Source organism: Nyctereutes procyonoides, unplaced genomic scaffold (genome assembly GCF_905146905.1).
Source record: "Nyctereutes procyonoides isolate TBG_1078 unplaced genomic scaffold, NYPRO_anot_genome, whole genome shotgun sequence".
Classification (NCBI taxonomy): Eukaryota; Metazoa; Chordata; class Mammalia; order Carnivora; family Canidae; genus Nyctereutes; species Nyctereutes procyonoides.
In genome coordinates, this window is record NW_026575160.1 from 26446927 (window position 1) to 26458250 (window position 11324).

The 11324-nt window shown below is 36.0% G+C and overlaps 1 long non-coding RNA gene across 2 annotated transcripts in view; it reads left to right on the top strand.

The window, feature by feature from the left end:
- Positions 1 to 2149, top strand: part of LOC129502853 (uncharacterized) — a 48888-nt gene extending 46739 nt beyond the window's left edge. For both annotated transcript variants that reach the window (XR_008663059.1, XR_008663060.1), the window contains exon 6: positions 1195 to 2149. This is a non-coding gene — a long non-coding RNA (uncharacterized LOC129502853). The remainder of the gene's footprint in view (positions 1 to 1194) is intronic.
- Positions 2150 to 11324: the final 9175 nt, after the last annotated feature.

Genomic DNA, 11324 nt, shown 5'->3' on the forward strand with positions numbered 1-11324 from the left:
AATGTTTACTGAGTATCTACTATATGCCAGATGGTGGGTTAGGTCCTGGGGATCAAAGGCAATTAAGACAAAACGTTGCTTTCCAGGATCTCATGGTTTAATTTCTTTTTATTTCTTTTTTATTATTTTTTTATTATTATTTATTTATTATTTATTTATTTATTATTTTTATTTATTTATGATAGTCACACAGAGAGAGAGAGAGAGGCAGAGGCACAGGCAGAGGGAGAAGCAGGCTCCATGCACCGGGAGCCTGACGTGGGACTCGATCCCGGGTCTCCAGGATCGCGCCCTGGGCCAAAGGCAGGCGCCAAACCGCTGTGCCACCCAGGGATCCCCGGATCTCATGGTTTAAAGCCATAGTTGCTTTATTGTTTTCATTAATGGTAAATAACATATTCAAATCAATTCCAAGAATAGATGTAGATGCAGATTAGAGTATAGTCAGTTATTGCTCATCCATTGCAACAGGATGGTGCTGTATAGGAAGGACAGAAATCTGAAATTAGATCCAGCAATTGGAGTGGAGCATGTGTTTGGGGTACAAAAAGAGTTGCAGGTGCTGGGAGGAAATCCAGCCTATGAGGCAAAAATGATATCTGAAATTTTTGGCAATAAGTAGACAAATGTCTGTTTCTGAAGAGTCTAACACAGTGATCAGTGAGAATGTGCAGTGAGAGATAATTCAAGATCAATAATCTTACATGTACAGGCAGGTAGGCAGTTGGCATCCAAGAAGTTTGCCAGCAAATCTTGAAGTGAGCAAGGCATGGGTTGTAGGGGAAAGTTTAATCTTGGTCAGGTGGAAAGGGAAAAGAGCAGAAAGAGTTGGCATATTTCTAGTTCTAAGAATATTTTTAAGGTAGATAGTGAGTCATAATAGAATAAGGCAGAAAACTGGTTAGGCAAACTGGGGCAAACACACCTCTAGGGGGAACCTGTGGCTCTTTTCTATTCTTGTACCTTCCGCATGTCCCCAAACTGTGTACATATTTCCCCCTTAAGGAGGAAAGCTGTTAGGGATAGAACAAGTTTAAGGGCCCTCATCAGATCATAGTACTAGAAAGTAGAACTTTCAAAAGGATTAAAAACAGAACACAGATGGGCATGGATTCTCTTGTTTTTTTCTTTCCAGAAATAATTAAGCATGAGTTTGTTCAAATTATCTGTGGCCATTCATTTTTCTCTTTTCAGATGCTGTTCTTCTCCCACAGGCCTGGAAGTAACTCCTTTTTGGAAACTGCACTCTCAGTTCCTTTTCCAACACCTGCCCCATCAGCCATGGAGAGGCACCGTGGAGAATGCTTTCTAACTCTCCCTTGTTCCTTTACATCTATACATGGGGTATAGACTGTGAACTCTGGATTGGCATTTTCTCTCTTTGGAGGAACATGGGGTCAAACAGTGTGAGGAAGCAGCTTTTTCTCAAGTTTGGCTCAACATGCTGTAGGTCATTTTGGCTTAAGAGAACAGGCTCACTCACAGGGTCCAGTCTAAATCTCTGTGTTCTTCATTAAATTCTGCCCTAGAGCCTTTGTATTTACTGTTTTCCCTGTGTGTGACATTTCTATCTATCAGATATGCGCACAGCTCATACCTACACTTTCTTTATGTCTCTGTCCAAATGTCACCTTTTCAGAGAACCCATCTCTGGCTTTGCTATATAAAATAACACTCACTCTACCTTGCGGCACTCCTACATTCCTTACACAATTTTAGTTTTCTTTATACCACACGTCATCACTTGATGTATTAGGAGCCTCCTGATCTGAATATCTGATCTGAACATCTGTTTTATTCGTTAGAACAGAGCTTGATACATAGCAGGTGTTTAATAAATACATGTTGAATGAATGAAAAAGTTTATATATTAGTAAAGAATTCATAAATGTCTGTTTACAATAGGACCTACTCTCCTGGGCCTCTGGATCCTGTATGTCACAGAAGGTAGAAGTTAAGATGATGGATCCTGGAGCCTGGCCACCTGGGCTTGGTTTTCAGCTACACCATTTACCAGTTTGATCAACCAGTTACTTATTTTTCTGTATCGACGTTTCTTATTTATGAAATAAATCCTTATTTTAATATAAGGATAATATTAGTAGTTGAGGGTTAAATTGTATACATATAGTAAATGATACATGCAAAACACAATAGTACATCATATGTAGAAAAAGTGCTTACTAATTTTTAGCTGTTATTACCATAATATCTAGCTATCTACTTGATTTATTGGATTGTCAAATGGGCATTTCATACTTGGTATGTCCAAAACAGAACTCTTGATTTTTTCCCCCCTATACTTGTCTCCCCTCTAGTCTTCACCATCTCAGTAAATGACACACTACCCATTGTTCACAAAATTAGATGAATCCTCTTTGATTTCTCCCTTACCTGACCTACCATATCCAATCCATTGGCAAATTGGTAAAGATTCTACCTTCAAAATATATCTGTATCTCTGCAGCTCCATTACTATCACCCTAATCCAAGATGCCATGCTCTCCCCCTTTAACTTATCAGCACTCCAACCTTTTTTCTTTTCTCTCCTCCTGCACCTTTCTAATCCGTTATCATTTCTAATCCGTTATCACAGTAATTTTTGAAAAGACTTCCCTGTTCATGTCTTTCAGTGACTTCTCATTGTAGAAAAAAATAACTTGTAGGAAAAAAAAGTTTTTTTCTACTGCTTGTAGAAAAAAGCCAACTCTTTTTTTTTTTTTTTTTAAAGCCAACTCTTTACAGTGACTGGCAAGGCCCTGCCTGATGTCAAACCTACCTCATTCTCCAACATGGTTTTGTCCCACATTCCCATTGTTCTAAGTGCTTTATCCAGACTGGCTGCCTTTTCTCTTTCTTGAAACTACTTTCTACCTTTTATTGACTGAGAGCTTCTGCACTGATTATTCTTTTAATCTGGAATGCTGTTCCTTGAATTCTTTTTTTTTAAATTTTTATTTATTTATGATAGTCAGAGAGAGAGAGAGAGAGAGAGAGAGGGAGGCAGAGACATAGGCAGAGGGAGAAGCAGGCTCCATGCACCGGGATCCTGACGTGGGATTCGATCCTGGGTCTCCAGGATCGCGCCCTGGGCCAAAGGCAGGCGCCAAACCGCTGCGCCACCCAGGGATCCCTGTTCCTTGAATTCTTGAATGGTTGTTTCTTTTCATTCATTCTACGGGTCTAAGAGAAAATGTTACTTGTCTCTTTGCAGAGAACCCATCATATTCTTGCTAAAATTTGAAGATTAAATGTGTATGAGTAAATGATATTTTAACTTAAGTACCCTGTTTTATTGAATCATTCTTATCCGTACCTTTCAAGCTATATTTGTTTTCTCTAGACAACCTATTCTGACAATAAACTATTATATTGACCCTCTTAGATAAAAATGATAAAGTTAGGACTACTTTGCTTGCACTGGGTGGGAGTGAGGAGTGAGGAGACAGATTTCCATCTGCTCATCTGTTTTGTAGCTCCATAGGGTAATACTGACTTAGAACCCCAATTTGAAAGCCAACAGTCTGCATAATCTATACATAAATTATATGGTGATTTTTGAATGGAAATATGACAACATAAGACCAAAGTATCTGGACAATGTAATGAAGTCACTAGAATATGAGTTTCTTATTACATTGTCTTATAATTTTATTTTCATGCGTTTGTTCCTACAACTACTTTTTTCTTCTTTTAAGGTCAGCAATCTGTATCTTTGGATTTTTAGCACCTAACACCTAGCCTTGCACACACAAGGCACTCAGCAAATTATTGACTAATGGCAGTGCATAAATAAAAATGGACAAAGGTGAATTGTGTAACTTTGGCTTTATGCTCTTTTGTGGCCTTTACAAAAGCTTTATGTCATAGCCTCATTTCACATTTTGTGCCAGTAATCTATTCATGCATGGTATGCTTATGACATGCCTACTGAGTACCTAGAGGAGCTCGGTGCCTTCCTATGGTCATGAGTTTTTTGTTTGTTTTTTACGAAATTACAAAAACCCTTGAAAGTAGCTATTACCCTCATTTTTATATGTAAAGAAAGTGAGGTTCATAGAGGCTAATTAATTAGCACCTTTTAAAATGGAAAGGATAGGATTAAAAACATGATCTTTTTGACCTCAAAGTCCATTCTCTTTCTGTTTTGAAAATGCCAAAATGTAATTTCCTGATCAGCACAGAAGAATCCTAAAAGAACCATTTTAGTTTTGGAAGTCAGAATTGTGAAGGCATTTAAAAGGCACAGATAGTATTAAAGGGCAAGTCTGTGATGATAACTGGCTTCTTCAATATATTATCTCTTTATATTAGTATTTTAAATTATTGATTATGTATCATTAATAAAGTGACATTAAATTTTTTTCACTTAATTTTAGGCTCTTTTAGAGCTTGAAAAAGAGCTCTCCTCCAGCACCCTCATTCCACAAATGTTGTTAGCATTAAAAAGTGCTCTCATTTTTAAATTAAGAAGCCTAGGCCCTTTGAAGTTGTGTATTACCTAATTTTGTACCCCTGGTTAATGATAGAGTTGAGGGAGATACTACTTAGCCATAACCAGAATGAGAAGCATTGTGGGAGGTTTTTAAAAAGCAATGATCTATTCTAATTTCTAGTACCACATGTAGCATCTCTTCTCCTAATGAGTAGTAACTGAGAGATAAGAAAGCAAATTTACATTTTTGTAAGACAGTAATCCACTGGGAGAATGTTAAAATGCTAACAGTTCAAAATGGAAATCTGCAGAAAACCAGTCTGACAAAAGATAGCATCGATTTAAACAGACATAGACTCACTAACTTTTTCAATAAATGATTTAAAATCATACTTCGAACATTGCAGTGATATTTATTAAAATAATATGGGGGAGGGAAGCAGAGAACAATACTAGAATGTAATAATTCAAAGACCTAATTGTAGGTCTTTGAAAGAAAAAGGGAACTATTTTAAATTGTCATTCTTTCTATAGATATAATTGAATACCATCTCTATATTTGTGTACCTGTGTATCTCTATATCTAAATGAAAAGTTCACTTTTTCTTTTTTTTAATAAATTTATTTTTTATTGGTGTTCAATTTACCAACATACAGAATAACACCCAGTGCTCATCCCGTCAAGTGCCCCCCTTAGTGCCCGTCACTCATTTACCCCCACCCCCCACCCTCCTCCCCTTCCACCACCCCTAGTTCGTTTCCCAGAGTTAGGAGTCTTTATGTTCTGTCTCCCTTTCTGATATTTCCTACCCATTTCTTCTCCCTTCCCTTCTATTCCCTTTCACTATTATTTATATTCCCCAAATGAACGAGAACACATAATGTTTGTCCTTCTCTGATTGACTTATTTCACTCAGCATAATTAAACTGTGCTGGGGCACCTGGGTGGCTCAGTAGTTGAGTATCTGCCTTTGGCTCAGGTTGTGATCCTGGGAACCTGGAATGGGAGTCCTGCATCCAGTTCCCTGCAGGGAGCCTGCTTCTCCCTCTGTCTGTGTCTCTGCCTCTCTCTCTGCGTCTCTCATGAGTAAATAAATAAAATCTTAAAAAAAAAAGAAATTAAACTGTGCTTCATATAGTTCATGCCAATAGGGTTATTACCTATTTTGAGAGTCATGACACCATTATATCCTATTGTCAAGAACCCTGGAAGTAGGGAGCAAGCATTAGCTTTTTTTCTTTTAATAAGTGAGAAAATAGAGGAAATATTTAATCATTTATAAATCATCCATAATTCATGATGATTTAACAATAAAATTATTATAAAACTATAGAAGAATAAAGGAAAAAAGTTGATTCTAACGGGAGACTTGATGGATTCATAATGAGGATGAACTTGTGAAGGGAAAAAACAAGTGAATATCAACTCTAGTTTTGAGGTTTCAAGATTCACTGTCATGGGCAAACATAACTATTAAAAGGGAGACTGGGGACAAGTGCTGATTTTGGAAGGAGAATGATGGGATCAGTTTAGACATCTAAATGCAAATGTTCAGTTAGAAGTATGGAAGATAGTAGGACAAAAGTTAGATATTTGAGAAATACACAGAAATGACATGGGAAGTGTCAAGAAAAAGTTTTTAATTTTAAGGAAAATCTTAATTTGGGACTGGAGTAGAAAGAAGACCATAGAAATAGGTAAAGGAGGTATTTTAAATAGAACATAAGGTGAAAATATAAAACAGGCTTAGAGGGAGAATCAGAAGAGTTTGGGAGTCACAGGATAAAGGAGGAGACCATTTCACAGAGGAATTGGTAAAACCTGAAACAAGAAAGTGAACTAATACTTTAGAAATGTAATAATTAAGATGTGAAAGCATCAAATCATATTTGGAGCCAGGCAGACTTGCCCAACATTTACTAGCTAAATGATTTTAATCTTATTGGGCTCTTTTTACTTAGCTGTAAAATGGTGGTAATATGTACTTAGGATTATTGTTTACACTAGAGGTAATGTAAAGTGCGTATAATTGGCATATAATAAAACATAACCAACATATTTTTGACATATATATATAGAAAAGATTGTTTTTAGGACAACCTAAAAGATTGAGGATAAAGTGTTTTTTTTTTTAATAACAATTTAGCAGAAGAAATGGACCTGATGATTTGAAGGGAGATAATAGTAATTCCATAGGGAGAACACTGTCATAGACATTTATTTCTTCTTCTTTCTTGATAGAACTACTATTCTCTTTGGATGCACTCCATGAAGCCTGTGCTCCTGAGGTGAAGTTGACTTCACCCCCAGACTTGGGTCTTATTTGTAAGTCATATATTCCCAAGTCTCTTGGTTCTTAGGGTCCTCAGTATCTAAGTAGTTTAATTATAATGTCTCTTAGGCAGAAAAAAACAGGTCCAAACACAACTTCTCCAAACCTGGAATCATATTATACATCACCACCTCCATTACCTCAACCTTATTGATCTTTTTGTTTGTTTTTTACAAAAGCAACTGCTAAGAACCCAGCTTCTCAAAGGTATGGCATCATTGAAAAGAATGTGATGAGATGTATAGTGTTACCCTGAGATAACTGTGCATTGTCCTACAGATGTTGAATATCTCTTTGTTGCCATCAGAAATATACTCAAGAGTGCTCAGGAGTGCTTTTTCATACAGTTTTGGAAAACTCATGTCTATGTGTAATTCTATACTCTTTTCCAGTGATTGGTTCAGGAATATACGTATGGTCTAATTTCAGCAACTAAGGCAGAAATAATGACTTTAATAAGATGTAGATTTTATTGTTCATGTGTGGTGAGGCCAACAGATTATTGCAGATATAGTTTATTTCACAGATACCAAAAGCAGGGTTCACACAATGCCATGAGGGACCACATGCGTTTGGTCAGGCAGAGGGAATGAGGGGAAAATGTGAAGAGCCTTTATTGTGGTTTCCATATGAAGGAACAGGCAAGGCAGTGAAAACACGTTTTAGGATTGGCTAGTTTGAATAATTTTGATGGGCTCTGGGACATTAGGGCCTATCCTTAGCTGTCCGGTACGGGCACTGGGATGATTAGGGCAGGGGAATAAAGGCCCTCAGTATAAGAGCTCAACAAAAGAGGTGATTGAGGGTAAGGGTCAGGATTGTTTGGTTTGTATATAAAAAGGCGCACTTGCAGGCCAGTCTTTTGCTATCTTTAGGAATTGGCTACCACTCTCCAGGGTCAGCATTGTGCCAGATGGCAAAGCATCAAAAACACATGATTAATATGATGATGAGGCATCTGAATGCTTTTTCCTAGTTCTGGTATAGCTGTGGAAATGTTCCCCTTTTCTTCCTTTGAAAGTGAGAATTAGAACTGATGCCACAGTCTTGCTACCACACTGAGGATAAAACAGGGAGGTGGATGGACATAAGAGCACTGCAAGACAACAGAGTGGAGTCATTTGTATCTAGTTTTCTCCTACCCTTGTCATTCTTTAGACTTTTACTTATGTGAACTAATACATTTTCTTATTGTTTGAATTAATTTATTGTTGCTGTTTGTTATTGTTGGTTTAAGATTTCCTGTTACTCTCACCTGTGTTGTCCTAACATTTATAAAACCACCATGTGAAACCCCACAGGATCTATTTGGAAGGGATTAATTTTCGATAGGAAAGGAGAAATTTCCAAGTCTGCTTTTGGTGATATTAAGATGTGTTACAGAGGTTTGTTGAATGTTTGCCTTCATAGAATAAAGGGAGAATACAGGCTTTTTTATTTGCATTTGCATTCAATAGATAACTGAGTTTGCAGATCTAAGTGTAATACCTTTTTCAAAAATCATTCTGAAGTCGCTAAACATTGCTGGATAAGGAAAGTTATGTAGCACTTCTGTAATAATTTCCCAGTTTCAATATTTCATACTAGGTAATGGTAGAAATTCATATGGAGATGAAAAATAACTTATAGGTTTTAGTGTAGAAAAACTATTATTTTCATGTGAAGAGGTGGCTACCTGGGAACAACCTGAATCAAACCCATTTGTTCAGTTTATAATATATATATATATATATATATATATATATATATATATATATATGGGCAAAAATAGTATTTCCCTCCCCCAAGATTCAACGATTATATTGATAGCCCTCTTAAGTAGCATACCTAGAAGTGTGTGTGTGTGTGTGTGTGTGTGTGTGTGTGTGTCTGTGGGAATTTGTAGGAGTGTGTATATATAAATACATTATTTTTTGTTGAAGTATAGTTGGCACACAATGTTACATTAGTTTCAGGTGCACAACATAGTTATTTGATATGTCCCTATGTTATGCAATGCTCACCACACTTGTGGCTACCATCTGTCACCATATGATGATTACCATTGACTATATCCCCTATGATGTTTATTCTATCCATAACTAGGGGCTTGTATCTCCCACTCCCCTTCATCCATTTGCCCATTTCCTACTTTCCTCCCCTATGGTATTCATAAGTCTGTTTCTGCTTTTTGTTTATTTTTTTGTTTTTTTAGATTCCACATATGAGTGAAATTGTATTTGTCTTTCTCTGACTTATTTCACTTAGCATAATACCCTCTAGTTCCATCCATATTATCACAAATGGCAAGAGCAGATCCTTTTTTGTGACTAATATTCCAAAGCATGCACGTGTTGTGTGTGTGTGTGTGTGTGTGTGTGTGTGTGTGCGCGCGCGCGCATGCGTATGTACACCACATCTTTGTTCTTTCTTCTGTGGATGGACGCTTGGGTTGCTTTCATATCTTGGTTACTGTAAAAAATGTTGCAATAAACTTACAGGTGCGTAATCTTTTCAAATTAGTGTTTTCATTTTCTTTGGGTAAGTACCCACTAGTAGAATAACTGGATCATATGACATTTCTATTTTTAATTAAAAAATTAATTTTTATTAAATTAATCCATTCACATGGCTTTTTAAAAAATGATACCAAAAACAATTATAATGAAAAACAATATATTCCTTTACTTCCATCCAGTTTCAGTTTTCAGTGTTGACAGCTTTTAGCTCTTCCTGTGATTGCCATGCTTTTCTATATAATGTTTTTACTGTTGTGTTACTTGGTGACTTGTTTTAGTTGTTGTATAGTGACAACTTCTTATGATTTATATGTTTAATTTCCTTGGACTTACACCTCCCTTTCCTTATCCTCCTAATGTAGTTCTTTCATTTCTTTGAGTTAAATTAATAGTCATTATGACAGTGTAAATACTATTTGTTGTGCTAAGAAAGGTAGTAAAGTTGCATTAAATAATTGCCTTATTTTTATTTGCCTAATTTTTTTTACATGTATATTCTTATTTTCTATGTATTTCATTGTATTGTTTATCATATCATCTCTGTCAAGTCTACATTTTTCTTGTGAACCTGACAGAGATTTTCTTCCTCCTGCTTGTCACTTTCTGGGCCTGTTGTGCTACACTGCTGTCCAGCTGTAGGTTTTCTTTCCTATTCTTCCATCATTTCTTGAATCCTATGTCCTCTAATTTCTAGGTTTGCTCATCCCTTTTGCTAAAGCACATTTTCTAAGAGAGGTAGTTGCAAGGTAGTTCTACCATATTAAAGATATCTTTTATTCTGCTTTTGGGTTGGATTTAGTTTGAAAAAATTCCTCTAGTTTTGAAACTTCAAAATTCTCCATTTTATTCTCACATCCAGTGTTGTAGAGAAATCTCATACCATTCTGGTTCTCTGATATTTTCCCTTCTCTCCAAGTCTTCCTTGTCCTTAAATTTTTCATTAATTATTTTTTTATTTTATCCAACTGTCCTCTTAATCATACTCCTTCTATTTTATCCAAGCTATGTTGATTTGCTGTAGCCTACTGATCGTCCCATATGCTACTGATTGTTTTCCACATGATAGCCAGACCTGTTCATTTACAACTCAAGTCTTACCATGTTGTTTTTTTTTTGTACATAACCCTCCTTGGTTTCCATCTCAGAGTAAAAGACTTCATGTGATCTGACCCTCCTTATTTTTTTTTTTTTCCCCACTCCACTTCCTGCTCTTTGCTTTCCGGCCACACTGTTCTTTTTCCAATTGTCATCTTTCAGTTGACTACCATGTTAAATTTGTTCATTTCTTGTATGTTCATCCATCCTTTTCTATCTTTATTTTTTCTCCATAGCACTCACCACCATCTCATATGTATCTTACATATTTGTTTTCAGTCTTTCCCCCATAAGAATATAAATTCTGCAATGGCAGGGATTTTAGTCTATTATTTCTCCCTGTTGTATTCTTAACACCTAAAAGAGTACTGGCTCATTGTAGAACTTCAGTAAATATTTTTGATTAAATGATAAAAAAGTTAAAAATAGTAACTAAGAAAGTTAAAGCAGAAGTTACAAACACCAGCACAACTGGTAAGGAACACTAATATGCAACTGAGTATAAACCTGGGCAAATAAAATAAATGAATTGCATAATTTTCATTGTGTTATGGCAACAAGAATAAATTTTATCATAGGAAAGAAGCTTTATTCCTGGACATTCTGAGAAAAAATTTTTTATGAGAACTTTTACATAAGGGCATGGAATAAATTTAATAATTATAACAAAAAAACTTCCTCATGTAATTATCATTATTAATATTTTAGAATCAGTTTTGCCTAATTAAAAACAATTCTTTAGGATGTCAGAGTACCATTGTTCTGGATAGGTAGTTTAATAGGATAAAGTCTGAAGAATCCGAAGAATAATTATTTGTCTACCCTTCAGAATGTCTTTCTCAAATATTAGCTATTTCAATCAAGCTTTGGAAAATAGTCAGATAGTGGATTAGTCCTGACTGAGATCTCCAGCAAGAACTGAGGTGCAGGTGGTTTCTGTAATTGAAAGGAGATTCATGTCCC